The sequence below is a fragment of the Parasteatoda tepidariorum genome, chromosome 7 (genome assembly GCF_043381705.1).
Source record: "Parasteatoda tepidariorum isolate YZ-2023 chromosome 7, CAS_Ptep_4.0, whole genome shotgun sequence".
Classification (NCBI taxonomy): Eukaryota; Metazoa; Arthropoda; class Arachnida; order Araneae; family Theridiidae; genus Parasteatoda; species Parasteatoda tepidariorum.
Genome location: NC_092210.1, coordinates 30,822,543 through 30,828,542, shown reverse-complemented (window position 1 = coordinate 30,828,542; position 6,000 = coordinate 30,822,543).

Below are 6,000 nucleotides of genomic sequence, written 5' to 3'. Positions count from 1 at the left end.
AAAAGTAACTAATGATAGCTCATTTTAAAAGAACAATAATAATAATAATAAATTATCAAATTACTATTTATAGATACTTACGAAATATTAACGAAATTATTGAATTTTTAATTGTTTCAATAAAAAGTTACTTACAACAATAAAAATCGAATAATACAATTATAATAAATTACAGCAACAGAAAAAATAATTTAATAGAATCATAATAAATTAAAATAGTGGAACAAGAAAATTATGTTAATAAAAAAAAATTTATATAAAAATAAAATTGAAATGATATAGTAACAAAATAATAATAATTGGAAAGCAATAATAATAATTTTTTAAAAACTAATTCCAATATAATATATTAAAATGGTAACTTATTAAACTAATAAAATTACAAAATTCTAAAAAATAGAAAATTAAATTATTGAAATAAAATTTTTATAAAAAAATAATAGAATGACAAGAAAATAAAAAAAAGGAAATGGTGAGAAAATATTACAATTTACAAATTTATCCTTTAATAATTTGATATAAAATTTATAAAATAGTAAAATTACGTAATCATGATAAAGTAAACTAATAAAATAAAATAATAAACTTTACATTTGAGTCATTAAAATTTATTTTTTAATGAAGGAAAATCTCAACATATTCACATTATGAAAAAGATTCAATTAGATGCTCTTAAAATAACATAATACCATCTTCCCAAATAACAGACTAAACAAAGCAAGTTGTTTTGTAAAATATGCATATATCTACTCAAGTAGTTCAAGATAAAGTTTGTCAAGCATTTATACATTTCAACATTATAAAGAAAGGTACTGAAAATATGCTGGAATAAGAATTCAAATATCGAAAAAAGGTTATTAGAAATTAAAAATGGTTGATATGTGTGTAACAAATTAACAAAACGTATGTATAATAATGATTTCATTTGATATTTAAGAGCAAAATAATTTAAAACACATTTGGAAAATTCACGAATCAAACAAATGTATGCAAAAGCACAAATTTATTTTCTGTATAATAATTATCTCATTTTAAAGCATATACTAAATAGTTTCGAAATAGTTTAATACAATTACATGAATTAAAAAAATAACTCACAAACGCTAAAGTATAATAATAGATTGAAAAATATTTTATTTTTCAAGTTGTTTCAAGCTGTTTCTTTTTTCTTCCAAGTATAGATTTTACATTTTAATTTATTATCTCTTTCTCTTATTAGTTATTTAGATTCCGTTGAAAACATTTTGTTAGCAGACAGAAATTAAGGTTTCATAAAGAAATCGTTTAAACAAATGAAATTTCTAAACTATTTTCTTACTTTAACTTAAGATTTTTGTTTTGATTTTCATGAAAAAATGCTCGTTTCTTACGAAAAGTTAACTCAAGAAGTATTTAATTTCTGATTAAGTATTTAAATTTTCGTTTCTCATATATTAAAGAAACCTGTTAAAATAACATAATGTCGCACAACTATTATCAATTGTGATGTGTAGAAAACGTTAAACGTATATTCATGTTCAGTATTCATACATTCTACACTTATAAGTATAGTATTCATAAGTTATAATCGATATGATAAATTACTTTCAAGTTATGTGATATGTCCCTCAAATAATAGGAAGCTTAATGTACTGTGTTTTATTGAAAACCTCCGCATAATTATTCTTTTACGAATTAAAATAAGGATATCCAATAATAAATATCAATTATTTGAAACACTTATTAAAAATTTATTCGTCCTTAAATAATTTATTGCAGATAATTTATTATAATTATTTAGAAAATTACAATATAAAAAATTCAATATTTTTATTGTATCTTACTCAATTTACAATTAGCACTTATGACTCAATTAAAAGCTTATTTAAAGGTGTTTAATAGTGTGATTTAATCGTGCTTAATAGTGTCAGAAATAAGTGTTTTTTTCATAAATCTTTTAATGAAATAAAGTTCATCTTAATCGTTATGACAACCTTGATTTGCAGCGGACAACGGTCATTATGTCCTTGATCCTTCTACTTAATCATCTATATTTAGTGCAATTAACTTTCCATTGATATGCTAGTAGTGATATTTTACACCATAGAATAGAGAAATATTCCTAATACTTCTTTGAAATTAAACCTTAATAATACAGATATTTTTTTAATAAAATTTTAAAGCTTATGTTTTGATATGTTTTTAAAATATTAATTAGATGATCTTAGAAAGGATCTATTTTTGCATGCTATTTTACTATTAATACCAATTTTAATAAATAATTACATATTGATAGTAATTTATGTATCAAAAAATCCTCAGATGTCAATATTAATAAGTTTTCATTCATAGAATTTATTACTTCAGTGTTTAAGCATATAAATAATAATATCAAACTGAAACTTCTGAAATTTTTTTTTAAATTTCCTTTCAAATTTTATTAGTGGAACAATATCTGTTTTAGAAATTCTGAGAATGCAAACCTATCATCAAAATGTCTGATCTATTTCCAGTTTTTGGTAAGATTTAATTATGAGCTTTAATGCGAATTATGGATTCCTTTTTTAAGGCTTTCATCATAATGTTTTGACTACTTCTTCGCATTTTTATGATATTTTTAAATGAATTACTTTATACGCTTCTAAAGAAAATGAAAAAAATGTAAATAAAATAGAAATGTTGAATAAATTTAAACTTATTTACACTTCTGAAACTTAATTTTAATTTTACCCATGATAGTAAAAGTATTATATCTCTTTGCAAAAAGATATTTTATAATAGTTATAATTAGATGATATGCATTATTAGTACCATTTTGGAAATTAAAAACCAAACTATTATGAATACTAAAGATTGAATATGCTATTCATGAGCTTTGACAAATATGCATACACAATTCTTTTTAAGCATATGACATTCAAATGCTTAAAAAGAATTGTGTTCCACAATTCTTGTTTCCACTCTGATCCATAATATTGGTAAACTGAACCATAATACGCTGCAAAATTATGTTTTCATTCACGTTGAACCATAATCTAGGCAACATAAACCTTTAACCATAAAACAGCGCAAAATATGTATCTGTTCAATTTGAGCCCTAATATCGGTAACTTGTGCCATAATACAAGTGCAAAACCATGTTTCTGTTAAAGTTAAACATTAATATCGTGTAATCAAGATTACGACATATAATTTTATGGTTCAAATTACTTAATATGATTACAGCAAGTTTGCGCGATATTATGGTTCAAAACGCACCAACATTTAAAAAGTGTATCAATTGACACACTGCACATTGTAGTAGAATTTTCAATTACAAAAAGGAAGCATATAATTAATAAAACAACTCTTTATATATTGTAAGAAACCACCTTAAATCTTATTTGCAGGAATCTTATGGAAGTAAAAGCAATTTCAAGTGCGTTGAAAATTGAAAGAATAAAATAGGGCATCTACATAAGCACGTTTTGTTGTTACATAGAAGTAAAATTCACACTTATAAATTTGACATGTACGTTATGCAAGATTCAAAAGTGTTTTTCAAGTTTCGAAAATTAATTTCTTAACAGAAACCATTGATATAATACTAATTATGTGTAAAAATATTCTTTTTCTTGGTAAGCAAAAGACTTTTTCGGTCAAATTTTTTAGAAAAAGGTAAATAAAAACAACTAGTCGTAAGCACAAATGCATACATATCAAACCGTCAAATACTCACAATGCGTTAATTAATCAGTAGAACTGCCAATAGATATTTATTCTGAATTAAACAGAAATGTCGTGAAAGAATAACTGAGAAAAAAATTTGATAAAGTTTACCGTAATTTCTGAAAAATGAAAAACTGCAATTCTGGTGATAAAACCGAAATGTAAAGTGTAAAAATCATTCATTTTGTAATTTTTTCTTTCATATGGTAACAGTTCAACGGAAATTCTGTTACAATATACTCTTTTGCATTATTACCACACATTTTCATCTTCACAATATTATCACAAATTTATTTTTATTACCACACATTTCGCAGAAATTAAAAAATAAAAAATAAGTTTAATTGTATAAATTACTTTCATGCCATGCACTAAGATATCATGATAGAGTTACTGAATTATATCTCATTTACTACCAAACAGCATGGTAACAAAACCACGTTTTATTGCTAATTTATTCAAAGGTGATAACAAAAGCACTTAATTGAAAATTAAACCCTTCTCTAAGGTGTTTTCACTAGAGCTAGAAGACGATCAATTATACCATATTCTGATGGTGTTGATAGTAATCAAAATATGTATAATAATTAATCAAAATAATCAATTTTTCTTAATGATCAAAATGTTTGCCTATTTCATCCAAAATTATTTTTTTTAAAGGCGTAATAAAAGATGCTTCAAAAGCTAAAAAATACTATTTCATTTTACTCAAAATAAACTATTTAAGAAAATAGTTCAAATTTTTTCTTTTATTCTTTAATTTTTACACATTATGCACGTCCACCATGTTTTAATATGCATTTGGCTGCAAAAACGTTGTTCTTACTTATTACACAGAGTCCAAAAGTATCAATTTTACAAATAAATAAATTCGTAATTATTTTACCTCTTCAGATTTCTTAGTAAATGTATGTAAAAGTAGCAGAGAATGATACTGAAATTATTATCTAAAAGTTCTACTTCCAATAACAGTTCATCTAAAATGATGTATCAGTCTGATGGCGCCATGTTGATTTACATTGAACATTAAGTGGTATAAAAAAAACTAACAGTTAATACCAATTGTACAGTCAGTTTTACATACAACATATCTGTTGCTTTTACATATGTCTTTTAATCTATATATTATTAAACTAATACATATAACTTGACAAACATATTAATAACTATTATAACAGTTTGTTCTATTCTAATTTCTCGAACTAATCAGTCACAAAAATATCTCTGCAGTCAACACGATTTTTTCTACGTACAATTAAATATTTAATTACAATATATTATCATGTCTATTATTGTTTGGTATACAATCAAAACCCCTGATGTCTTGCAAATGAAACTTTCGATATTAATTAATTATTTATAATTATGTCTGAATTATTAAAAAAAATCATACAATTTCTTAAATGTTTGAATGAAAGAAGTGTTAACTTGGTTCTTTTGTGACGCTCGACTTGGTTGTTTGACATGTTGTTGACTTCTGAACCACAGAAGAATGTTTTTAACTCGCCATTCATACTGAAATATTTTCCTTCATTAGAGGAAATATTGTCAGGAAATTTAAAAAGAAAGTAGTAAAATAAAAGTAGAGTATTCCCGCAACAGCCAGTTGTAGGCCAAAGGGGCGTGTTCTCTACAATGTCGAAACCAATAATGTGATGGGGCAAATGTTTTTAGCATTGAGTACCGGCATCATATTAATAAAAAATCATATGTAATAATATTACTCCAGCTGTTACGCAAAGGTGCAACATAACATTTTAAGAGAGAAATAGCTTTTGCAAAAAAATATGTCTATGTAATAAACATTTTGTATTAAAACAAGCGAATTATTTTCTTTAAAAGTTTGCGATCCATCTAACTTCCAATATGTCTGTGAAAATTGCGATGCTGAATGATTTCTTCTAATTTTAAGATAAGTTTAGGGTATTCTTATCAGTCCCATTGTAGACTAATCGTAAAGACACGATTCCCAGTAGAGCACCGAAGTCATAGACAGTGGTCAGTAAGCTTTTATGTGACCACTTCAATCAGCCTGTAAAGCAACTAGGGATGTTCAGTAACGGTCCTCATTAAACTGTTCTACTGTAAAGTGCTTGAGTTCGTGTCCGGGTCGACGGGCTACCAAAGCAAGGGAGCCATCTCCGCTGCAGAAGGTTAAAATTGTGATGGCATGTCTTCGGACCATCCTTAGGAATATTTCCCAGACCATTACCAATAGTCCATTATACAACTTTTGTACTGCGAAACTAAAGTACTATTACTACCTACTTGTTATTTTAAAATAAATTTTTGATATTCTTATCTGACCTCCAT